This window comes from Cynocephalus volans, chromosome 1 (assembly GCF_027409185.1).
Source record: "Cynocephalus volans isolate mCynVol1 chromosome 1, mCynVol1.pri, whole genome shotgun sequence".
Classification (NCBI taxonomy): domain Eukaryota; kingdom Metazoa; phylum Chordata; class Mammalia; order Dermoptera; family Cynocephalidae; genus Cynocephalus; species Cynocephalus volans.
The window spans coordinates 111,477,435-111,503,064 of NC_084460.1; the positions used below are offsets into that span (position 1 = coordinate 111,477,435).

The 25,630-nt window shown below is 43.9% G+C and overlaps 1 protein-coding gene across 8 annotated transcripts in view; it reads left to right on the forward strand.

Moving 5' to 3' along the window:
- The window catches only part of LPP (LIM domain containing preferred translocation partner in lipoma), a 670,167-nt gene that overhangs the window by 25,570 nt on the left and 618,967 nt on the right, over nucleotides 1-25,630 (forward strand). For 7 of the 8 annotated variants that reach the window (XM_063111732.1, XM_063111742.1, XM_063111717.1 and 4 more), the window contains one exon: nucleotides 22,022-22,146. The exons of the other annotated variant lie outside the window; for it this stretch is intronic. The gene's annotated coding sequence lies outside the window, so the exon portion shown is untranslated. The remainder of the gene's footprint in view (nucleotides 1-22,021; nucleotides 22,147-25,630) is intronic. 8 annotated transcript variants of the gene reach the window in all.

Here is a 25,630-nt window from a genome sequence, read left to right on the forward strand (position 1 = left end):
CCAGTGTGAAATTTGGTGTATAACTGTATCTCTATCTTTCTACCCAGGGGTTGGCAAACATTTTCTGTAAAGGACCAGACAGTAAATATTTTAGGTTTTGCAGGCTACATATGGTCTCTGTCACATATTCTCCTTTTTCTAAAAGATTCTTTTAAAAATATAAAAACTGTTCTTGGCTAGTTGGCTGTACAAATCAGTTTGCTGACCCAGTTCAAGCCTCAAAAGTATGGCCATTCTGTACGTACTATTCTGTTATTGTTCTCTGTAATTTACCTCATCACTGTTCCTCATGGTTTTCTGTCTTATGCTGCCCAGTTGTAATTAATGGCTTCCTGCTGGGATGCCTACAGCATCTTACTTTGTCCATGTCTCTGATGTAGAATTTAAAGCACATTTTATTGTGAACATTTGCTGAGTTGTCTCTCTTTCATGTCTTACTCATTTCTGTCTTTCCAGCCCCAGCACACTCCCTGGGCAACATCTTTCACCATGCACAGCCGGGCCTTGCCATCATCTAGTACTTAGTAGATGCTCAGAAAATTTGGGTGGAAAGGTTGCCTTAGGTAGCAGGTTTACCCCTTCCAAATGCCTGTGTTCAGAATTTGCTACTCAAGGTTTGTTTCTTGAGTCAGCAACATCAGTATCATTTGAGACTTTCTAAAAATGCTGAATCTCAGCCCACCCCAGCATCTGCATTTGAACACGTTCCTCTGGTGCTTTGTATGCAACATTGAAGTTTGAGAAGCATTACTCTAGAGTTCACCTTTGCTGCATTGGGCATATGCTTACAGGCATCCCTACCTCATTCTTTCCATTGGTAGGAAACTCCTGTGAATGGACTATAGGTGTTCACCAATTCAGTAATCAGCCTAGTAACCAACACAGTTTGTTTCACTTGTGGCACCAGCTGCCACCTTGCCTAGTGGAACCTACATGGCTGCCATTGCTTTTGGCTGGGGGTGGATGTGATGGTGGAAAGAACAAATGCTTAATTAGCACCTGCTTTGTGCCAGGCCCTCTGCCAAACTCTTTACACCCGTTCTCCAAGGGATGGTCTTGGTTGAAGGGGCCATAAGGATCTTTAAGTCCAGTAATTCTTAACCATCAAAATCAGTGGGAGAATTTAAAAAATATAGAAATGCCCACCCCCACCCTGGTCTTGAATCACAATCTCTGGGAAATAGGCCTGGTCATGAGTACTTGAAAAAATTTCCTCAGGGTATCTTTTGGGCATTGCTGGTTAAAGAGTCAAAAGGATCCCGGCCAGTATCCTGTTGTACAAATGAGAAAATGAGGCCCAAATAGGTCATCGAGCCTCCCAAGGTCACATAGATTTTAATGGCAAAGCCAGGGCTAGATCCTGTGTTGTCTGCCAGAAGACACCCTTCAGAGTGCCTGAGCTGCTTGCCAACCTACAGTGTGGGGTTGGAAGTGGAACTGGGTGAAGAGGTTGTGCCCTTGTCCTCTGAACTCTGAGCCTGACACATGACAATGATGCGAGTGACTTGGCAGTGGGGTGTAGGGGACAGACGCTGAGTCATGTGGTGTCCTTCCTTTCCCCTCTCCACCTTTGCCCTCATTCCTGGTGCCTGTTGTGGGGGCTGTGGTTGGAGAGGCTTGAGCAGTGTCCACAGCTCTAAGTGACCCAGGCTGCCTCCCATGGAATTGGGTGTCCTCCTTCACCTTTGTAGAGCCTGGATAGCACCCTTAAAGACAGGAGCAAAGGAAGCTGTGTTCTCACTATTTTTTTACTGTCCCCTCAGTGTCAGGAATTTTTATGGGAACCCCGGTCAGTCACTTGCTTCCTGTTCCTGTTGTTTGCAGCCAGCGGCAGACACAATGGACATTGGCTGAGGCTTTGTAAAGACATCCTATGGAAGGTCATACGGACTTCATAGAGAGGCTGAGGGTGTGATTAGCCCTCTGATTATGTGGCGGACCAGAATGGGAAACAGGAATAGAACTAACTACCATGAGAGCTGCCATTTGTCGAGCGCTCACTGTGCCGGGCACTCATTTCCCTTAGTCCTCTAAGGGCTGTGGGAGGGGGTTGGGGAGGTTTGTTGACCTCCCCCAAGTGGCAAGCTGGAACGGGAATCAAGTTGTTTGATTTCAAAGTCCATGACCTTAATTGTCATGCTACACTGTCGCCAGCTGGTTTTGTGCTCTTCTCCTCTCACCTGCCACTCCCAGGGATTTAACCAAAAAGCCCATGGTGATAGGTTGAACTCAATATGTAAGGACACACAGTAAGAGATGTCAAAAAATGGAGTGGGCTGTGTCAAGTGGTAAAAAATTTCCAGTTATTGCAAATGTTCAAGCAGAGACCATGGCACCTCTCGGTAGGAGACTGTCAGGTGGGAGATTTGATTGGCCATTACAGTTCCTCTGTATTCCAGTTCATCAGGATTTCCAAGATGTTGTGAATCTAACTGGACTATCCAGTCATGCGATAATAAAAAAAATTGCAGATAGGACATTGGTGAGGTGCTGAAGTGTTTGATTTCGTATGGCCTGCTCCCAGCCTGGAGAGCTGTGCTGCTATGGTTTCTGGGTTCCTACCATGTGCCGTGTGCAGTATTTGGCTCTGGGGGTGTCCCAGATGTGAGAATATTCCCACAAGGAGCTCCCTATCTAGGAGGGGAGGGGGAATATGCTCCCACTGAGAGATAAAGTATCCAGTGCAGGGAGCGTTGGGAAAGTGGACAAGTGTGTGCCTTGGGAGCTTAGAAGAGGGGTGGGTTCAACGAGCAGGGACATTTAATGTTGGACATGGTCTTTGAAATCGTGGACCTTGAAGGCTGTACGCACTCCTTTAGGTTGTAGGAGGGTGGCATTGAATCACTACACTGAGCTATGTGGAGAGAGAAGCAGGTAAGGGTCCTAGTGTGAAGAGTCTTTAGTGACAAGGAGTTGAAGAGAGAGTCTCCTGGGTGTCTTCCTAAAGTTAACAGAGCTCTGTTAAACATTTTTTGGTAGAGAAAGAGCCAGTGGTGCTTTCTCTAATTCAGTAAGCATTTGCAGTGTGGTCGCTGTGGCTGGAGCCAGCAGAGCTGAGCTATAAGGATGAGGAGGAGCCCAAAGGAGAAGTCAGGCAGGAAGCGGGGGACCCATGTAATTAAAGGTGAATGTAGTGCCAGGTTTTGAAATGCTCTGAATGCTGAGATGGTGACAGCAAAGGTGTTGGACAGGCACAGGTGCAGTGTGAAATTTTGAAAATCACTAAAAATGAAGTCTGTGAAAATGCTGCTCTGAGCTCTGAGAAGTATTTGCACATGGTCACTGGCCTATCTTAGTTCTATTTGTGAGATGTCTTTTTTCTCCCACTTCTTTTGGTGGCAGAGGGAGAAGGGCTTGGGTTTCAGAGACAAAGAGACCTGGTTTTGAATTTGTGCTCTGTTATTTTATAGCTCTGTAACCCTGAGGAAGTTGTTTCTCCTTCCTGAGTTGCAGATTCTTCATCTGTAAAATGCGTGTGGGGGTGGGCTGAGGGTATGCTTACTCTGTAGGGTAAGGGTCACGGGGATGGAGAGAATGTCTGTCAAGAGTCTGTGCTGGCATGTGGAAGGCACCCAGTAGATGAGGATCGTGAACATTACTCTTTTTTACCTGTCCTTATTCCATACACGGTGGATAACTCTCCTCCTGTGTGCCCCACAGTCTGCTGGCTTTCTGCCTTTGCTCATGCAAGATCCACCTTCTAGAAAGCCACCTTTCCTTCCTGTGTTCAAATCATTTCCACTTGTTCAGGTCAGGCTTCTGCATGGTTTCTGGGATGCTTCCTCCAGGCATCGCAGAGGGCAGTGGCCTCCCCTCTGTCCTCTCATGATGTGGATCATATTTTACTAGTGCTGTGTGTTAGTTGTGGTTACACTCGTCTCACCTGTCAGCTCCCTGAGGTCATGGTTCAGGTCTGATTCACCTCTACCGTCTCTGTGGCACTGGGCACGATGCCTGGCACATAGTAGGTGCCCAGTAATGGGGTGCGAAGTGACCAAAAAAGGGAAGCTATCGGGTTGGTGGCCGGCATTCCCTTGGCTTTAGAAACCTGAGAGGAGAGAGGATGGTTTAGGAATGGAGCATCAGGCCTGCGGGTGTCTCTTCTCTCTCAGGGTGCAGCCTGGGATTGCCTGGAGCCACGGTTTCTTGAGATTTACCACCTTAAGCCTAAATATGCCTCCTTTAATTACCTCTTTTCCAGGGAACAGGAGTCCTTGTTGTCTTCCCAGAAGCTGCTAAATATAGCTCCAACCTCTGGGCCTTGGTGCACTTCTGGGCCAGACCGCTGCACAGCTCGAGCTGTCTGTTGATTTTGGGGTTTCCTCAGGGACCCTTACATTTCCAAGTTTTTATTAGGGGTTGCTTTTATTGTGAAGTGAGTAAAGAGAGTTGAGGAGCATCGAGTGTTCAACATTTCATTGGAGGATATTAGGAAAGAGTTAAAGAGCTTGGGGAGGGAAGAAGAGGGCAAGGTGACTTTAAAAGGAGACCTGTTGTGCCTTTAGTGATCTCCAAAAGAGTGGCATTTTGTAATGGTTTGCCCAAGAAAGCCCCTTCTCATTTGACTTTTGGGACCTCTGGGTAATGGTATTTGCAGCTATTCTTTTTTAGCTTGAAATAATAATTCTTTTTTAAAAAAAAAAATTTTAAAAGATGCTACAATACATGCTGATATTTAAAATAACATGATACAGAAGCATTTATAATCAAACAAGGATTTCCTGTCTTCTCACCACAGTCGCATTCCCAACAATCAACTGCTTGTAAACATTTTTTTGTTTTTAATTCTTCTGGTGGTTACTGTCTTATCTCCAAATAATAGTGCTTCTATCTTTATTTCTTTAGTTATTAGTTTTAGATATACCTATTGACTTCTCTTTTATGATTGGAAAGAACTAGCTTAATTATATATATCCCATTGGTATTTCGCATTCCCCTTCCTGATTTTTGACAGTAATATCACTGCTTTTATTCTTTTCGTTAGTTTCCTTTATAAGTTTATATAATGTGCATGAATCTCACCTTCTTGCTATATTAACTTTGACAGTGTTGCTTCATCCACCATTTTGAAAGAGAGCTTTCCCTCCACTTTTCCTCCTCACTTTTACCCTTTAACTTGTCCGTAAAATTTTAGTTTACCTGCATGTATACATGCACATGTATATAGTTTTGTAACTATAACTAAGTCTTCTGTTTTCTGCCTGTGGCTTGATTGCAAAAGTTGAAAACAATCAACATAATTACATTATGATTTCTAGGTAAATATTGCTCAATACAGGGTTCCATACAGGGCTAAGTCATACTATGGTTTCATTTCCTTTTCTAGGGTTCTGAGGTCACCACCTTTAAGACACTCACAGGAGACTGAACTTTCCCTTAGTATTAAAATCTAATAGATCTTTCTAATTCTCCTGTAGTTGTTCACAATCATCCCGGGTTTTTGTTTGTTTTATTTCTTCAGTAAGCTTCTTGCTTATTATTATTTCTTTTTATTTTCTTAGAGTTTGAAGTTGTATTTTTTGTTGTTGTTGGGAGTGAAAATTAAATATTTCTACCTTATTCCTTATGTCTTCTGTCTTTCTGATTGTTCTCTTGTCTTCTTGGAGTCTATTCTATGTTTCTTCTTCAAGTTCCATCAACTTTTCTCTTATTTTGGACTGGCTTCTCTATATTTGGGTCGTGATTTCTTATGCAGTCTTTTCTTCCCCCTGTAGTTTCTGATTGCATCTATTTTATTGAAACCCCTATGTTTTTATCATAGCTTCAGATATTCTGAGGTTCTCATGGAGAAGTCCTAGAGCTCCTGAGTCATGTCATTAGTTGTTAGTTATCATCATTATTGTTCAAAAGAAGATATATTATTAAAATATTATTCACCAATCTTTTCTTGTACTTTTACTAGGCAGTTTTGTTTGCTCTTTTTTTTCTCTCCACTGAGTATTTATAAGCATTTCTGGATTATTTCATAATTCTCATATATTTAATGGCCATTCTCCTATTCCATTGAATGATGTACTATTTTTAAAATTTAGCTATTTATGTATTGTTGGATAAGGGTTGTTGCCAGTTATCTGCTCTTATAAATAAAACTTTATGAACATTTTTATGCATACAGTTTTTTTATTAATTTATTTTTTGTGAGTGCTCAGTAAGTGAAGAAAAATGGGAAGCCTGTTTCACCATCTTTGAGGACATATTCCAATGACTCCACTTGTGTTGGGTTTTAGTAGGGATCACCTGACATTTCTTATTAAATATACTGTTTTGTTTTTGGAAAGGAGCAGTAGAAATTGGGAGAAGAGTACCACCTCTGAATCAACATGGAGGGATTTGAGGAATGATAGGTTATTAGAATAAGTGGACTGCAGTGAAGAAATCCGCAGTGATGGGAAGTATAAGTTTTGGTGTATTGAAGAGGCTGTTTTATTGTCACCATGAATAGCATTGCATTACTATTAAACTTCGTCAGTCTGGCAACATTTACTCTATGGTTACTTATGAAATGTGCACAACATAATTACATAAAAATCGGATCCCTGTCTTTGGAGAGCTTAGGAAATCATTGATGAACACATTGATCACACACTGAAGGGCATATACCCAGTTGCTCTATGCAAAAATCCTTAGCTTAATGACTCACAGCCTAATTATTTTGCATAGTAGGTGATGATATTGTATTATTGGAGGTGATGATGAGACACACAGACCCAGAATATCACAGCTTGGAGAGCAGTCCTATTTTCATATGAGAAAAAGGGGGACTGGATGAGTGGAGGACCCACTCTAGGTCATGTTAGTAGTTAATGGCAGAACCAAGGCTGGACTCCCTACCTCTCTGCCTCTTGTTCTCTTCTTATACCACCTCTTATAATTTAAAATGTTTGTAATTTTATTTCTAGGTGTGTGAACTGTACTTTAAGGAGCGAGAAATTAGAGAAATTTTTTTCATCTTATAGAGAGAAGTAGAACATTTAATGATGGGGAAAAAGTATTTGCCTGGAATGGGATCAGGAAGATTTTAAACACTCTAAGACATAAGGAATAATTTCTGACTTGAGGGAAAGTGGTAGGCAGGCCAAGGTCCTTTCTTAGGATATATCTTGGGGACATATTGTTGTTCTGTTTGGGGCATTTGGGGGTTTATTTTTTCCTAAAACACTCCTATTCTCTGGAACACAGATTCTACATCTATAAAATGAGAGGGTTGGATCTGGTGGGCTGGGCTTTGTAGACCCTTCTGTTCTGAGTTCCATGATGCCATGATTCTGGGTTATGTTCTATGTCTAAGATAGCTTGAAAAAAAAAAAAAAAAGCAAAAACCTTGCTGAATCAGTACTTGCATCACCTGCTTTGGTTTAGCTGGGAAGTAGGTCAGAGCTTGGCAGACATGAGAATGCGGTTGGCTCCAGGTGTGAGCTCTGCCGGGGTCCCCTCTGTAGACACCTGCCTCAGAAAGGATCTGTGGGAGGGGCTGACACTGAGAAGAGTGTATTTGTGGCCCTGGGTGCTGCAGGCAAGGAGGGGTGACTGATAGGAGAAGGAGCCTTTTGGGGGTGGGTGGGAATGACGGAAGCCCAGCTGGGGGCTGGTAGAGAAAGGGAGAAGCAAGCTTTTGTCGAGTGCTTATCTTGTGTGGAGCATTGGCTGTCCTCTTTTTCTCCTCCCAAATGTACTAGGAGGTAGGTCCTTTGCATTTTAAGGATGAGGAGATTGAGGCTTGGAGAGGTTTAGTTCCTTGTCTGTGGTTAGGCTGCTGGTGACTGAGAGAAGAGGGAGTCAATCTTGGGACTGACTCCAAACTGCCTTTTCTTTCGCAGTCCAGCTGTGGCATGCTGTTCTAGGTGCTGGAGACAGGCGAAGTCCATGGCCTCATAGTGTTTGCAGTGTAGGGGGCGAGACAACAACAGACAAGGAAACAAATGCATATTTCAGAGAGAAGAGTGCTAAGCAGGAAGATACGGCCGCATTAAGGGATTGGAAGCGACAGAGTTACACGTTGTGTTTTTACATCCTAGTCTACCCTATTGTGCGTTGACATGAACTGACCTGAGGAAAGCAAGCAGCTCTAGACTGAATCTTGAGGTTAGAATTTGGCCCTGGCCCTGGCCATGGAATGAACCAGCTGTGTGACTTGGGCAAGTCACCTCTCCATCATTATTAGTGTGCAGGAAAGTAATCTCTGTCTTTGCTGCTTCACTGAGGGTGAAGGAAGACAAATTGAATCAATGTGAAGTGTAACCATTTTTAAAACCTCAATTAGTTATAAAAATATAAGGAGCTGTTTTGAATGGCTTTGGGTAACTTTCAAAGGGATAACTTTTTATATTTATTGACTGCCTTTTATGTGCTTTGAGGAAAGAACTATTTCTTTTGGTTATTTCCTTATTCCTAGGATGAGGTCAAGACTGAGGACCCCCATGCCAGTCTCAGGAGAGTTTGGATTTGATTTGTGGGCATCAGAGGACTATTGGAAGTGTTCAGCCGAGAGCTGGCTTTTAGGTTGTACCATTGGAGGGGGTGAGGATGGACCGGAGGGGCAGCAGCCAGGGGTCAGGGAGATGAATTGTGTAACTGGGGAGGCAGGAATCAAACTGAGGGTGCCTCTGCAGTTTTATGCAATGTGCCAGGCTGCGGCTGAGGAGGGAGGCATGGGACACACTGAATCAATTCAGCATTTGCTCTGTGCTTGCCACATGCTGAATGTTCTGGATGCTGGACAGTCATGTGCTTCTGGACCTCAAGGAGCATCTTACCCCGTGGAAATATCTGTCCTGTTCCCAAAAGTATGAAAATCAACATTTAGTTTTAGTAGTTGAGTTATCCTTGCAGGCAGAGATGATTGTAAATGTATTTAACATTCTGTACTGAAGGGACACTAGCTGTGCCGGGGCAACCTTCTTGTGGCTAGATTGTTGGGAGGTTCAAGGGGTCCTAAGGGAGGGACTGGGAGAATTGGGATGGTGTTTGGACATTTGGGAGCCTCAAAGCAGAAGCTCTTTACCAATGGGTAAGGAACTATTTGAATAATTTAGCAATCTGTGTTGCCATATCTCTGTGTACTGGTGAATATCAGTCTTACATGTGCCTATACAACTATCTGATAGTGTCATCAGTGTAATAATTGAATTGCTCACAAGGAACAGAGGATGGAATGATTGGAAAGACCATGGGTTTGGTGATGCTTGAGTCTTAAAATGAATAGGAGTTTGGTAAAGAACTTTCCAGGAAGAAGGGAGATCTTGGGAGATGATACACACCAGTGCGTGAAACAGCACAGGACTTGAGTAGACAGTTGAGGGATTGGGATTTTTTGCTCAGTTGATTGTGAGCACAGTGGTACCATTTAGAACAGGGAAGAAAGGAGGAAAAGCAGAACATCTATTTCATCTCTCTCACAGGGTAGAGAAAAGATCCAGGGAGGAGGGTCAGGCCATTTTTATTTTTATGTCAAATAGTAGCTACCATGTACTAGGTGCTAGGCAGTTTGCAAACATTGCCACCAGTCTTCCGTTAACCCCATGAGGTAGGAATTTTTATCCTTCATTCGTTTTACAGGTTAAGAAATCAGAACTCAGCATGTTTAAGTGACTTGTACAAAGTCACACAGTGGCAGGAACATTCCACTCCTATACTGTGTTGACTCCCTAGCCCATGAATGTGCAGTGACATCCGTGAGGAATAGTCCTTTTCTTGCATAGAAGTGTAACTTTTAACAAAAACTGGATGTGTCAGTGTGCTCTTCTGCAAAATGGAACAAGAGTTCCTGCTCCCAGCACGGCAGTGCTCAGGGAAGAGGGAGCCCCAGTGCTCTTCAGTACCTTCAGCAAGGCCATTCTCGGGGAGATGGGTGTTTCAGTTGCTCTCTCCTTGCTGCCCTAGAGCCTTTGACTTGACTTTCACACTTGTGAGACAGCCTCTTAATTGTGGCAGGAGAATACGCTGATCACATGGATGCTGTGTATTTCTGGTCTTGTAGCAGGGCTTTCTCATCAATAACATGGTTCCTGGTTAAGATCTGGCCTCTCCTATAACTTGACTTTAGGGAGAGAATGCTGAGAATAGTGTGTTGGTCTGTGTGCCCTTTATATTTCTTACTGTATACCAATAAGTTGGTGTTCTGGTACCCTTCTCCCCAAATGATAAAAACAAGGAAAACAAAACCAACTGAAAGGCAGCATAGCACAGTGAAGAACACAGACACTGAGCCAGATTGCCTAGTTTCTAGCTCTGCCACTGTCTAGCTCTGCCGCTGTCTAGCTCTGTGTCTACCTGTGCTTCAGTTTTCTCACCTGTAAAATGGGAATAATGATAATAGTAGCTACTTCATAAGGTTGTTGGGAAAGTTAAATGAATTACTGTTTGTAAAGTGTGTAGAAAATTGCCTGGCATGTAGCAAGTGCCACATAAGTGTTTATTAAACAACAACAACAACATTTTTTAAACTGGCCTTGCCTTCCACTGTCCTTTACAGGACACGGTAGGTTAGTGAATTCTGGTGTTTCTTAAAGACCTGACAGGAGAGGGCACAAGTCTGACTTCTGTTGTGTGTGGTCAGGCATGGAAGGGTGACATGTTCACATGTTGTGTGGTCTGTTGGAGACTGGTTGTGATGACTGCTTTGCCACTAGAACTTCACTGGTCATGGAAAATGTGTGGCTGAGAAATACCAAGTGGAATGATAATTTTTCTTTTGCTAGTGGAGTGCAGTTTGGGTTAAATGGCACTTGCAGCTGAGTTTATCTATTTTTTAATTTTTCCTGGTGTTGTACTCTGCAGCCTATGCATTGGGAGTTTTATTTGGCTGAGTCAGTCAGTAGGTAGTTTTTAATTTGACTTTAAAAGAAATTAGGGGTCACATAAAGAAAAAGATTTGGGTTTCTGACCAACAGCTTTAAGGCTCAGCTCTGCCACTCCCACACTATTCCATGGACAAGTCCCCCGCCCTATTTTTGGGTCTACATTTACTCTGCTTGTTCTTATTGCTTCTTCCCTGATAAAATTAGGATGCTGGATTGTCAGATGAGCTCTTTCATCTCTGTCTGGAGTGGCCCCTGTATTAGTCTGTTTCTGTTGTTTATAAAATACCTGGAACTGGGTTATTTATAAAGAAAACAAAATTTATTCCTTACAGTTTCTGAGGCTGGAAAATCAAAGTCCAAGGAACACATCTGGTGGTGGCAACAGTGACCCAGGGGTTTCACATTACAAGATGGTGGAAGCAGAGAGAGCGAGAGACTAACCTCCTCATTCACTCTCTTTTTAAAGCCCTCAGAACCACACCCGTGAGCGTCATCATGAATCCATTCACTACAGCACGGTCCTACAATCTAATCACCTCTTCAAGCCCCCTCCTTTCAATTACCGTAATAGGATTTCTCACCCTCACCAGTTACAATGGGGATTAAGTTTTGGGGAGACATTCGACCCAAGGCAGGCCCTCATTCCTGGTCAGTTAGTTGTAGATTTACTGAAACAAGTTTTTTTTAAAAAAATCAGGTCTGTTGATGATGACCCTGCTCAGTAAAAGAAACAAATTGATCATTTACATTTTTTCTCTCCACTTGGTAATTGTGCCCCTAAGAAATCCTTGTTTCAGCTTCATGACTTTTCTAATCCCCCAAATATTTCTGTGTATCTCATGCAATAAAAAGCAGAATGAAACCAAATAGTTATTACCACTCAGCTCTTTGAAGTTAAGTGAAGAAACATTTTCACTATTAGGCTGTAAGTGATGTCAGTCCAATGAGGGACACTTTCTATGTCCCTTCTGTAGAAAGGCAAATGAGCCCTCAGCCGTACCACCTCCCACGCTCACTCATATCTTGCCCCAACCCTTTTAAGTCTCTACTTTGCAGGTGAACTTTTATCCAGTTCTGCAAACCTCAGAGTGTGATGATTCAGGGAAAACCTAGTTGTTTTTCCATAGGAAAATCAGAGTGACCACAACTTCTGTGGTTTTTGAAGGGAAAAGGGAAGTATATGAGATGTTGGAAGTTAAAATACTAATGTTAACGTAGTCACACAAAGTTTTATTTGTTTGTGTATGCATTCACATAGACATGATTGAAGTTAATAATATTATAAGCTTGTATGGTATATGTATATATATATATATATATATATATATATATAATAGAGGGATACTTCTGGGTTCTGCTTACTTCTGTATAGTACCTTAGTGTTTTCATTATTTCATTTGAGCTTTGCAGTGAGCCTCTGAGCTGTACAGAGTTGGAGTTACATACTCATTTTATGGTAGGGAAAATCGAGGCTCATTCAGAGAAGTAAAATGGCTTGCTTAAGATCTATGTGAGTGTTACTTCTGACTGGTGTCTGACAGAGTTGTTTTGCACTAAAAAAAAATTAGAGACTGACAATATTTGTGACTTTTGAAGGAAGAGAGAAAATTTGGAAGGAAAGAAAGTTATCCTTGTAATAGTAATATGAAGCTATACCAAGGCTCTATTCATACTGTGACCCAAGCCGGGAAACTTAAAATATAGTTGACAGAGGGAAAGAAGCCTTGGAGAGTTCGTTTAGTTTCTCAGTGAAATGACAGTGTGTGCTTGCATCTATCCATCCTTCCATTCATCCATCTATTCATTCATTTCATCATGTTATTTAAAAATACACAGCTTTCCAGCCACCATGCTGAATCCTGACTCATCAAAGTTACATCAGAAGGACATGTGGCAGGCCGGCCCATGGCTCACTCGGGAGAGTGTGGTGCTGGTAACACCAAGGCCAAGGGTTCGGATCCCATTTAGGGATGGCCGCTTAGCTCATTGGGTGAACGTGGTGCTGACAACACCAAGTCAAGGGTTAAAACCCCCTTACTGGTCATCTTTTTTTTTTTTTTTTTTTTTAAAAAGAAGGACACATGACAGATAAGGATTTAATATGTGGCTGGATTGAATTGAGATGTGCCATTAAGTGTGAAATACTCACCAGATTTCAAAGGCCTAGTATGAAAAGTAATGTAAAATATCTTACTAATAAATTTTATTATGTTTATTACTTCTTGAAATGATAATATTTTGGATATAATGGGTTAAATAAACTATAGTATTAAAATAAATTTCTCCTGTTTGTTCTTACTTTTTAATAATGTAGCTGCTAGGAAATGAATAATTTCATATGTAGCTTGCATTGTTTTTCTCTTGGACAGTGCTGTTCTAGAAGCTTATTGCCTAGCAGGGGAAGTAAGAGTGTATGGACGTGCCCTTCTCTGAGAGTGTGCCATCCCTCTTCTTCCTCTTCTGACTTTACTTATTTTGGCTTCTTGACCTGTTTCAGTCTGATGGAAGCTGTTCTTTCCCAGGTCTAGGTAACAAATTCATTTCGTTGTGGCACTGCTCTTACTTGGCCTTTGGGAGCATCACTGCTGACCTTGGTGGCCTTTGTTCTTCTCTTACCTCTCTGGTCTCCCCACAAGGTTCCTTTACTGGCTCTAGCTCCTCCTCACATCCCATAAATGTAGGTTTTGCAGAGCTTCATCTCCAGCTTCTTATCTTTGTGTTCATGACTCTTAGGTGGTTTGGAACTCCTGAGCTCCAGACCCACATATGTATGTGCCTTTTGGCCACTCTAACTGGAAGTCTTAAAGTTACTTGTGACTCAGCGTGTTTTTAGCATTGTCACCTTGTTGAGTGATATCACCATCTGTCTACTCAGTTGTCCAAGCCTGGAAACTGGACTCACTCTGGATTCCTCCTGGGTTTCCCTCACCTCTGTATCTAATCATTCACCGATCTTACCGCATCCATCCCCAATGGTAGTAACTCCTATGCACCCCTCCTCTGCCTTGGTTGCCCCTCCTCAGCTCAGGCCCTCAGCAGCTCACCTGAGTGCTTCACCAATTCTCAGCTGCACTTCATTTTCTCTCTGTCTCCTCCTCCATGTCGTTCTCTATTCTTCTGGAGGGATATTCCAAAAATGCAAATCTGTTTATGCTGTGTGTGTCCCTGTTTTTAAAATCCTTCAGTGATTTCCTCGTTCAAGGTAAATTTCACAATCCTTTGCATGAACTGAAAAGCAGGGATGGAAAGAGGCAGGGGACGGTTTGGCCTCTGCCTCTTTCAGTCCTTCTCTCTGATCTCTCTGCTCCAGGAATATAACTGGGATTCTCCATAGCCTCCGTGACTTAGCACACACTGGTTCTTTGTCTGAGCACTGCCCACTGTCGTCCTATCAGGTAGCTCCCATGTGCCTTTCACGTCTTCTCTCTGACGCCATCTCTGCCTGGAATACCCATGACCCCTGTTATCTCCACTTCCTCCATTTCACGCTGTTTATTGAACTTGGCTGCATTTCCTTCAGGGCAAGGGTCATTCCTTTCACTTCTGTATCCTTAAGTTCAAAATAAGTATGCAAGAGATATTTGTTGAAGAAATAAATGTCAGATAATAAAGGGTAGAGATAAGGCATCGTGGGAGCTGAGATGGAAATTCTAGCAAGGTTGGGGTAGGAGCAGGGAGGGTCCTAGAAGAGGTGATATTTGAGCTCTGCCAAGGCCTAGCGGTACTGGGGTGGAAGGGTGTAGAAGAGACCCTAGAGGTCATCATCATTGTGCTACGTTCTGCAGGACACAGGCTATCAAATAGGCCCATCCCCTGGTCAATAGCACCATTACTAGAGTGAAATAGGAGGGTAATCTCAGAGTCTATTTGGGCTAGTGTCTGCTGTTTGCTCCTGAGCTGGGTTATGTAACTCAGCAGTGCTTAGTTCCCCAAGTACACAGCTAGCAGGCAGGTGGGTACCCTGGTCCTTGCCTATGAGCTGCCTGGAGGAAAGGCCTATACAGGAGTTGTTTGCATTTTCATTTTTGCTTCTTTTTCAGAGCTGCCTTTCTGGATAGCAGAGAGGTGACCTCAGCAGCCAGAGAAAGAAAAGAGCAGAATGAGTCATCTGAGGCCCTAATGAGGTGCATTAGGGATCCTTCCTGAGAGTCTGGGTCAGGTGAGGTTGTGCTGAGCCCAGGGTGAGTTTTGCCTTGGGGCTCCAGGCGGCACGGAACAGAGCTGAGCTAATTTTACCCACAGGAGCTGACTGTGCTGAAGGGCAGGGCTTATGACATTGGCCTTGTTGTCCTGTGATGTCCAGAAGCTCCCAAGGTACAACCCCGTTATGTCTGGGCTGCTTTTTCCCCTTCCAGTTAAATATGTTTTTCCATTAGGCATGCATATCGGGAAGCAGGATGCTGAGATGCAAAGAGCTCCGGATTTGAGTGGAAGGCCATGGAGTGGGATTTGAATCTTGCCTTGCTTATTAACTGTCTGACCTTCAGCAAGTTATATAATCTCTCTGAGTCTCAGTTTCCTCATTTGTAAAGTAGGACATATACCTGTATCCTAAGACTGCTCTTAGGTTTACATACTTGGTGACACAGCAAGCAATTGTTATGTGCCAGTCACTGTTGTAGCTGCTTTATTCATAGTGCTTTACTTAATCTTCTAAACAAACCTATGAGGAAGGTGCTATTGCTATCCCTGTTTTACAAATAAGGAAACAAATGCACAAGGAGGTTAGATAAATTGAATCCAGCAGAGGCTCCAGGAACCACACTCTGAACCACTGTACCTTACCACCTTGAAATGATCCAACCTTTTTGCTTGGTGTATAGCATGGCCTTAATATTTTCTAACTACCTGGTATGTATGAGACCTGGGTTCAATGCTGGGCGAGAGAGCAACATGGCCATTGTGCTGTACTGCAGATGTGAATTGTACTTGCAGATGGAAGCCCGGGTTAATTGAGGGGCATGTGGATATATTTTAGAAACTGGGGGGCCGAGCCCGTGGCGCACTGGGGAGAGTGCGGCGCTGGCAGCGCAGCGATGCTCCCACCGCGGGCGGGTTTGGATCCTATATAGGAATGGCCCGTGCTCTAACTAGCTGAGCGCCGGTCACGAAAAAGACAAAAAAAAAACCAAAAAAAAAAACTGGGATTGCAGGCGCCGGATGGAGTGCCCCTCACCCATCCTCTCATCTCATGTTCACAACCCCTTTAAGAGTCATGCATTATTTCATGCCCATCTTATAGATGAGAAAACTGAGGCCTGGAGAGGTAGTGTTGCTTCCTCACATTTACTCATTGGACACAAAGCAGACTGGGGCTTTTGGGTTCCATGTTTATGTTTATTTCTTTGTTTTCCCCATTGACTGTGCTCCCTCCCAGAGCAATTATTGTCACAGATACCTCCCCCCAACCCCCACCCCATTCTTGCCCATCACTGACAGCCCTGGAGAAACCGGTATCCATGATAACTGTAGGCCGTCTATTGAGGAAGGCACGTCACTCTGTTAGGGCTGAATGGTACCAGATGAAGGTAAAAGAAAGGGTTGAGCTTTGTTCCAGTTGTTTATTGCTGTGGAACAAATTACCTCCAAACTTAGGGGCATATAACAACCATTTATTATGCTCGTGGATTTCTGGGTCAGGAATTTGGATGGAGCAAAGAGGAGAGGGATTCTTTCTGCTCCACAGTGCCTGGGACCTCAGCTGGAAGACTCGGAGGCTGGGCGCTAGAGGCGTCTGAATGCTCGCTCACTCTCATGTCAGTTGAGACCTTTACCTCACTGTTGGTCAGAATATCTACATGTGGTCTCTCCATGTGTCCTGGACTTTCTTACAGCATGAGGCTGGCTTCATAGGGCAAGCCTTGAGAGGGAGGGAGTGAGGGAGGAAAACAGAGAGAGGGAGAGAGACAGGGAGACAGAGACAGGAGAGAGAGGGGTTGCAGAGAGACAGAGAGAGAGAGGCAGAGAGGCAGAGAGCGAGTGAGTGAGTGAGCTAGCAGGTTCCAGGTGGAAGCTGTATCACTTCATTATGCTCTATTGGTTGGAATAGTCCCAAACTCACCCACATTCAAGGGGAGGGGATGTAGATTCCACATCTTGATGGAGTGGCAAAGTTCTGGAAGAGCATGTGGGACCGGAAATATTGCTGGGGCTGTTGTTAGAGACTACAATCTGCCACAGGTTCCTTTGGCCACAGAGAACAGGACAGGAACAGACGTTTCGAAAGGTAACTCTGCCCAGAGGTAGATGGGCGAGGCATGCAGCAGGCACCCCTATGAGGGACTCGGGTATTCAGTGGCAAATCTGGAAAACAAAGAGGCCAAGCCAGGAATTCATAGGAAAGAGTCAGTAATTATGATGAAACTATACTTCATTTTATGTGAATTAGAGTTTACATTGACCATACGCAAGTTTGTAAATTTGATTAGCTTATTACACCTGTTAAATATGTCCCTTTGGAGTTCTAGGTCTATTTGGCTCATTATGGCAAAGTGAGATTCTTTTCTTTCTTTCACAGGGGGAAGGGAGAAGGTCTTAGATATAGACAGACACAGGTATTGGGCAGACAAGAAAATGGAGGAGGTGTAGCGTAGGGATATTTGGTGTTGGGGGTGGAGGGGTAGCAGGTGAAGCAAAGGGGGCAGTGTGAGTCAAAAGTTCAGTGTGAAAAAGCGTAGAATGTGTGCTGAGTGGCAATGGGGAAGCGGGGAGTTACGATGGGAATAGAAGGTTGAATCTGGGTTATGGAGAAACTTGAGCTGTTAGATAAAGCACTTGGACTTTTACTCTGTTGCCATTGGGAAGCCTCTTAAGATATTGGGGCTGGGTCTTTGAGAGCAGAAACTTGGCCTCGTCTTACTGCTGTGTACCGCATAGACATCAGTAATTCTTTTTGAATGAATTAATTCCGCAGTGTTTTACAGCAGTTGGACTAATTGGTACCTGGGTTTTGCTGCATCTAGGATCCTGTGGTCCTGGGAGAGCCCCAGAGTCAGCATGGGACTTTTGGAGAATACACAGAGAGGGCATGGTGGTCTTCCATGCAGACACTGTCTCCACATCCAAACAAGAGCACCGTGGACAGGCAGCAGCAATAGCTGCCTACATTAAGGAGAGAAGCGAATGTCCTAGGAATCAAGAAGGGAAGAGTGATTCTCCCATGGGCCTCCCTTGTGGAGCCCCACATAGGGAGCATCTCGTGTGATTTGCGTTGATGCTCTTGCATCTTGAGCATATTAAAAATTGCCAATCAAACCAGCAATTTGCTGACAAGGTTCATGCGCTGTGACCATGTGTGCGGTTGTTCTTGGGGAGTGGCTTGCTTGTCTGCATGGCGATGGCGGCCACATGCTGTTCCCTGAGCTCTGCTGTGGGGTCGTGGTGGCTTTTCTTTGACATTCGGGTTAGTCTGTCTTCCTTATTTCTGGATGGTCTTGGAAGGTTGGGAGAGGAAGCTCAGGAATGGAACTGACCAAACATGTATGTGAGATGTTACCTTGTTAGTTCTTCTCTCAGGTTTCATTTTTGAAGTCTTTCAGGGGGAGGGAAAAGGGATGTGTAGATGTGTGGGGTGACTTGGGCACCTTCATTTTATGGATGAAGAAACTGCAACTCAGAGAAGGAAAGTGATTTGCCCAGGGTCATGTGGTGAGCTGGCTGCGGGGCCAGCCTGTACCTTTTAAGGCAGGGTTTAAATTGCACCCTGCTATGGGCAAGAGAGGGCTGCGTGCACAGACAGGCTCTGGAGCCAAAGGCTTGCACATGGCTACTGGCTCAGCCAGTTACTATAACATTTGTAAAATGCACATCATGGTTGTGTCTGGTAGTAAACATTTAAAAAAGTGAGGCATGTGGAAAACTTTGTTGACTACAAAGAAATACAGAAATATTTCTTTTTATCATGATGTGGATATTTGTGGACTGGGAATTAATGGGACCATTTTTAGAGATGACACTGCTGACCACACCCAGTCACAGAGCTCTCCCAAGGGCTTTATTTCCCTGCTGCACAGGAAAGAGATTGTGCACTCAGATTTGGCGGCACAGCACAAGGGGAGAGCACGAGGCAAATCTTGGAGTTGGCGAAGAGTTGGGGGTACCCTGTTGCCTGGAGCCAGGGACTCGTGCAGCAACATAACGGGAGATGTGACTAGAAAGATGGGTTGGTTCCATCCTGGAGGCCCATAGTGCTGGCCTGAGGGAAGGTGGACATTATTTTTTGTGCGGTTCAGAGTACTGGTAAGCGGTCAGCTGGGAAAGTCACAACGACATGGGTGTTAACCTGGCAGTACCTGCAGGATGTGCAGGGAACCTGTGGCCATGACTCAGGTGAGCCACAGAGAATCTTGCAGTTTGAGCAGGGGACTCAACATGGGTGATTCCCAAGTCTGGGGCACATTCTAAGTTATTTTTTGCAGTGGTTCAACTTTTTATTTGAGGTTATAATAAAAACGATAAGATTTTGTATAGGTAAAGAGCTGTGACGTTTTCAAGAGTTTTTACACCTGCTAACCCTTTGTTCTGTACAACGTCATGGTGAGGTGGAAGGTGGGACTGTTCTCGTTCCTGTTTTACAGACGAGGAACTTGAGGCTCCGAGAGCAGCTGGGATTTCTCAGGGCGCACAGCTTGTTGATGTGGAATCCAAAAGCGGGGATGCCCAGGCTCACACTTCTACCTGTGCCAGTGACCTGCAGTGGTGTTTTCTCAAACCCACTTTTCTCCACCCTCCATTCTCCTGTTTATCATCCTTGGAAGCCCAAGGTGGCCATGAGTGTCAAAGATGGCAGAGACAAACTGTAAGATTTTCAAAGATAAGCTGTAGAAAATTTGGGATACAGAATGTGTTTCTCCCAGTACCTTGTTATTGCTGTCATATTGTTTGTTCAGGTTGGACATGTCACCGAGAGCAAGGAAGGAAAGAAATGGGCCCCTGTTACTTACTGATCAACTTCTTTGCCCTGAACACAGTGCTACCTGCAATTCCATCTGTGGGCTTAGATACATTTACGGATGGGGTGATCATGATATAGTATTTATTGTAGCCATCTGCTAACTAGTTTATTAAGTTAGCTAATTCTCATAAAAGCCTTCTAAGGTAGATAAACAATATTATTTTCTACTTTACAGATGAGAAAACTGAGGTTTAGAGAGATTAAATAACTTCTTGAGAGAACACTGGTCCTACATAGATTGTAATCCAAGATTTTAAATTTGGGACCTCTTTCTTCCATGCTATATACACCGTATTACTTGTCTCAATATAGCAAAAATGTAGAACTACTTGTTAAGGAGGTACATCTACCACCTGGAATCAGAAGTTACTGGTAACAGAGCTGGAAGGTACTAGGAAGAGCTCAGAAGGCTGGTGGTTTCCCAGCTGTGCTCCACTGAGCCTGGGACCCTCCAGGAGTGGTCTTGGGTCGGGGTACTGGTGGGGTTGGGGTCCCCAGGGGGGTAAAGAGTGGTGAGAAGTGGGGGATGGGAGGGGATCTCTAGAGCCGGCCTGAGGAGACCTGCTTTCACCCTTTTTCCAATCTAAACATCTTCCAAGCATCATTTAAAGAAAAGTTCTGCTGCTAGGAAAAAAAAAGTTTTTTGAAGACATCTGTGCTGACCCCTCCTTTTACTGAGATGGAGAGATGAAGTGGTTTAGCCCAAGTCACAAGGTATGAGGGGTCTGAGGCGGCCCAGAGCTCCCTTAACTTTGGGGCACTATGTTAGAAGCACCTCCTTTAACTCAAATTCCCATCTTGGTGGGACATGGCTTTTTTCTTTTTTCAAGAAAATATTCAATCTGCCCCACTCCTTCTGAGGCCTTTGGAGCACCGGCTGGAGATTCAGGGTCCTGCATCTTCTGAGTAGCTGTGGACCCTTCAAGTTGTCCCACACACAGGTGCTTGCCCTGCATCTGTCAACCTGGCTGTGTCTCCCCTTTAGCCTCTGGGAACCTTGCTGAGATTTGTTCAGTTTCTGTGAAGAAAAGAGTTGAAATTATAGCCAGTATTGTGTTACCTCCCTGGCCCAACTTTCAAAGATGTCTACCTAAATACATGCAATTATTGAGTGTCTGCTGTGAGCATGTTGCTGAGATAAAAGGCAAGTTTCCTGCTCTCAAGGGCCTGGTAGGGAGACAGAAACAAGTAATTTGGTCAACTATTTTTGGAGATAGTTGTATCTGTTGTATATGAATGTTACGTATGCTAGTTATGTGAGGAAGATTTCGTCTCATAGAAATGAGATGGGGAGAATCAGGGCAATGGGAAAGAAGACAGAAATTGGGAGTACAGTCTAGAATTGCAAGGAGTTGAGTTTGCACTGAATTAGTTAGTCCTGACCTCTTGCACTTCCGATCTCTAGTACTTATGCATTTAACTTTTTCTTTAAGCCTTCATTTCATCATCTGTAATTTGGAGTTAGACTGCCTAGCTCACAGGGTTGTTGCTGGCATTCAATGAGATAATGTATATAACCTGCTTAGTTATAATACTTAGCACTGGAACTCATTAAATTATAGTTGTTGTTGTTGTTGTTGTTATTTGGCAGTGAGAAGCCAAAGAGCCTATTTTTTTTTTTTTTTAAACCTTATCAATGTTGTGGTCAGAGCATTGCTTCTCAAAAAACCACTTTGCTTTTAGAAATAGAATCTATTCACCCTCATCTACAACAGTTTGGCTTCAGTCTGCCTTCCTGAGTTACCTCTGTGTATCTGCCCATCATTCTCACTAGTGGCCTACACACTCACTCAGCTTGATTCTAACTTGCTATTTTCTGGACATATCTTCTCATTGCCTGGGTTCAAATCTTTTCTTTTGCCTTGAATGCCCTTTACTACTTCGCCTCCACCCCTCTGTCCCACCCTCTTTTAATACCTAGCCCAAAAGTCCAACCCACCCAATGGAAGGGATCCCACATCCTGTCCTTCAGTATAGTCAGCCTCTTTCTTGCATTAGTCTTGTGAGTTCCTTGAAGTTGTTTGCATCTCACAGCCCTTTGCTGTAGCATCCTTGGGGATTTAAGCACATACACATTGTAGGTACTTACACATCTATGCAATAAATTAATTTAGAGCCTTTCTCAAATGTTCAGCACAAGAAAGCAAATGATAAAATGCAAACCAGAAAATAATCATAATTGAGCTGTGTGCTCATCAGCCTTGAGAATGGATTTCTGGGGAAGATCCGGCCCCTCCATAAATAATAGTGATGACTTGGCTCTTTGCAGGAATTGAAGAGAATCCTGACAACTAGTGTGTTGGGAGAGGCCTGAAAGAAGCTAGACCGCTGCCTGTGCTCCCAGAGCTCTTTGGGTCCCCTCTGGCCCTCAGGTGATCTCCAGCAAGACCTCTGGTATGTAAATGAGTCTGCTGCCTGCTGCCTGGGATGCCAGAATTGCAGGTTGAGCCTCTGTGAGCTGGGCTGGGAGGTTTAATGGGTTGGTGATTACTATCTTTTTGGTATCTGCAACTTGAAATATCTTGTGCCCTTGATTAACTCATCCTTGGGAGCTTCCTCATTGCTTTCTGGTAAATAGCTCCTTGCTATACATTTATTTTCCTGTGGGCTTATTTCAGGAAGACTGGAGCCTGTCTTTAACAACTTCTCCAAGGAAAACATTGCAGGTCACGTTTACAGAACTGAGAATCTCAGCAGGTCTTCTAAACTGTCCATCTCTATTACCTCCCTTTGGCCCAGTATTTGCTTGTATTTGAAAAGGGAGATTTTGTCTTGAGCCTTCTTGTAGACATATGTGACTTGGAGTTTGAAAATCTGACAGCTGCTGCTGAGCTTTGAACTGCAGGAGTGAGCAGCATATAGACATAACCCTGTAGAACATCAAATCATTTTCCTTTAATTCCCAGAGTCTAATGTTTCTTTGTCTTGCAAATGACCTCACTGCTTTTTGTATTTGTAATGGAATGCACAGTCATTTACAAGTAATCACACAATAATCCCTTACACTTTTATAATGCCTTATTCTTTTCCAGAGGGCTTTTACTCATTATCTCATTTGATCCTTATAACTGCTGTGAGAGGTAGCAGAGTGGCTATTTTAGTCTGTAATTTTCAGATGTAGAAGCTGAGGTTTAGAAAAGTTAAACAGTTAGCCAGAGGTCAAACAGTTACTGTGGAGCAGAATTGGAACTGGAATTTCAAGTAGACTAACTCCTAAACCAGTGTTCTTTTTGGTACTTACTGCTGGTGTGACCTTGGGAATGCACTTAACCTCTCTGAGCTTCAGTTTTCCTATCACTAAATTTCCTATCACTAACTCTTAATGTTCCTTAGAACAGCCTTGTATCCTGGAGACAGTTGTAAATCTGGCAAAGCTGGAGAGCAGGGAATGGCATCTGCATCCTTAAGCTTTGCCCAGCAAGTTGGGAATGTGGTATGGGCAATGGGGTGGAGGTGGATGAAGAGCTGGTCTTGAAGGTCTGCTTTCTTTAGTTTCTCACTAAATCAGAGAAGTCTGTCTGATTGGGATGTAATAGGGTATGTCTTGTTGAGTCCACAACGCCAGTAGTACATAACATATGCTGAATGGGTTGCTTAGCAGTAACATTGGAAAAACCCAGAAGAATGGATTTCCAGTTGGCAACGAATGCATTAGAAGTCATCAGTGTAATGTGGTCAGGAGAACAGCCAGGGTGATTCAGGGCTGAGACCTTGGATAGCTTTGTTTCTATATACATGCTCACCTGCAAAAATTCCAAATCAGTGAGACAGACATAGGTGGACATGTGGTCTTAAGAGGCAGATTGAGGCTGAAGTCCAGGGAGCCAGATTTTGGTTCCATATAAGGAAGAACTTTCTGGTGGGAAGATGGAATTAGCAGCTGCAGAGGATAATGATCTCTGCCTCACTGGAGACCACAGGGATACCATAAACAGGGCAGGCATTGGGCTCAGTGGTCTTTTTGGCCTTTTCTTCCTCTGAGATCCCAGAGCCCCTGATTCTCAGTGGCCAAGAGGAAGAGAGGTACACCATTAAGAAAATGAAGGGTCCTTCTGTGAACCAGGAAACTGATCTCTAAATGTCTGCAAAATGGAGGGTAAATTTGGTCTTTCATTCCAGGTTTCAGATCTATTTATGTGGCCTCACCCAGTGGTCCTTGTTTTTTAGAGTACCTAGGCCATCCCTAGGCAGCTATTTTTCATGAAGTATCTGTTTCCTCTGCTGAAAGGACTCTGAGCTCCTGACATAACGAGGACAGTCCCTTTACCATCTTTGCACCTACCTCTGAGCCTTTATTCTGGGCCTCTGAGACCCCTGGGGGCTGCAGTATACTGAGTTCTGGTTCTGGCGTGTGGTGGAAGGTTCTCTGATCCTGTCTCCCTACCTGTTTTAATGGTCACTTATATTCGTGTTCATTTACTAAACATGCAATAAATAAGACATGTCTGTAGCATGCTTGTTAAAATATAAAACAAGTAATCAAAATAAATTGTGTGTTGACTATTTGGATAGATCAAGCAGAAGCTCCTTATAGAGTACACAGTTGGGCAATTTTGTGGGATTTTGGAAAATCTACCGTATTTGTGGATGATAAAACGTAAGCTACGAGAGAACTGACTTGTCCAGAATGTCAGCGAGTGACTGATTTGGGCTTAGGGCTTGGGTGCCCTCACTCCCTGACCAGTGCTGTTTGTAGTTTGAAGGCTTCCTGGGGGTGAGAACAAGCAGCCTCTTGGTTAGACCGCAAAGCCAGGAAATGGGCAATAATTCTGAAAGAGGTATCATCTGACCTCCAGAAAGCCCTTACAACCAGCAGTAGAATACGATCAAACTAAGAAATAGAACCACTGGGAAGACAAGATATGTTTGGATCTCCTCCTCTGAGCAGACCTCTCCGTTCTCACACCTTCATTTTCTCCAGCATTTCATCTTTCTCTTCTTTTTCCTTCTCTAATTCAGTCTGGAGTCCCTTTAGACCAGATTCATTCCTGATTGGCTTCACTGGTCCAACTTAGTCATTAAACACCTCGTATTTAATTGAGTTGAAATTAATTTTATAAATTAAACTGGACAATCCACTCCTCTCCCCACCAACAACAGCAATGTTCTCTTGATAGTCTAGTTTTATTCTGGGCCTTCAAGCCTGGTGCCTGCCCCATAAAGAAGTCATGCAGGACAAAGTTCCCAGGAGGACTCCCAGCCCGAGAGTCAGGGATTTGGGACCGTGGGGAGGCGTTGTTTTAGGACTCATCCACCAGCACAGGGACTGCAGATTAGATTCTTAGCAACCTTCTCGGGTGCATACCTCCAAATACCTCCCTCCCCTGCCTCAAATTAAAAGATTTATTTCATAAATGTTGTTGCATTCTGGATGGTCCCATTCCCGAGGTGAACTTAAAGGCTTTCAAACCAGTAACTTCCTGGTTTAGGTAAGGGAGGCTTTTTCCCATAACAGGACAGCATATGTAGGTTTGAGACGCCACTTCTTTGTGGGTTAATAATTTACACCAAGTAAAGGAATTCTGTCTTAAGTGGGGCATATTCTTCAAGTGCCAGAGGAGAGAAGGGTGATTTTTTCTGACATCCTCCAGCCTGCTTCTCCATATTTGGAAATGTTTACCCACCACACTGATCTATTGGAAGAGAAGGAGGTGACTCAGGGTTTAGGAGAAGCAGGATTTGAATTCTTGTTTCCAGAAACAAAGTCGTCCCCTCCCCCCTGTCCCCATCCGTCCCCCTCCATTCCTCTTCCCCTTGTTCTGGAAGCTGAGGCGAGAATGTCTCAGTTCTGTTGCCTTTGGCCTTCGGGATCACCTTCTCTCTGTGTCCTGTGGTGGGACTGAGGGCGTGTGAGAGGGAGTGAGGGAGAGCCGAGGCC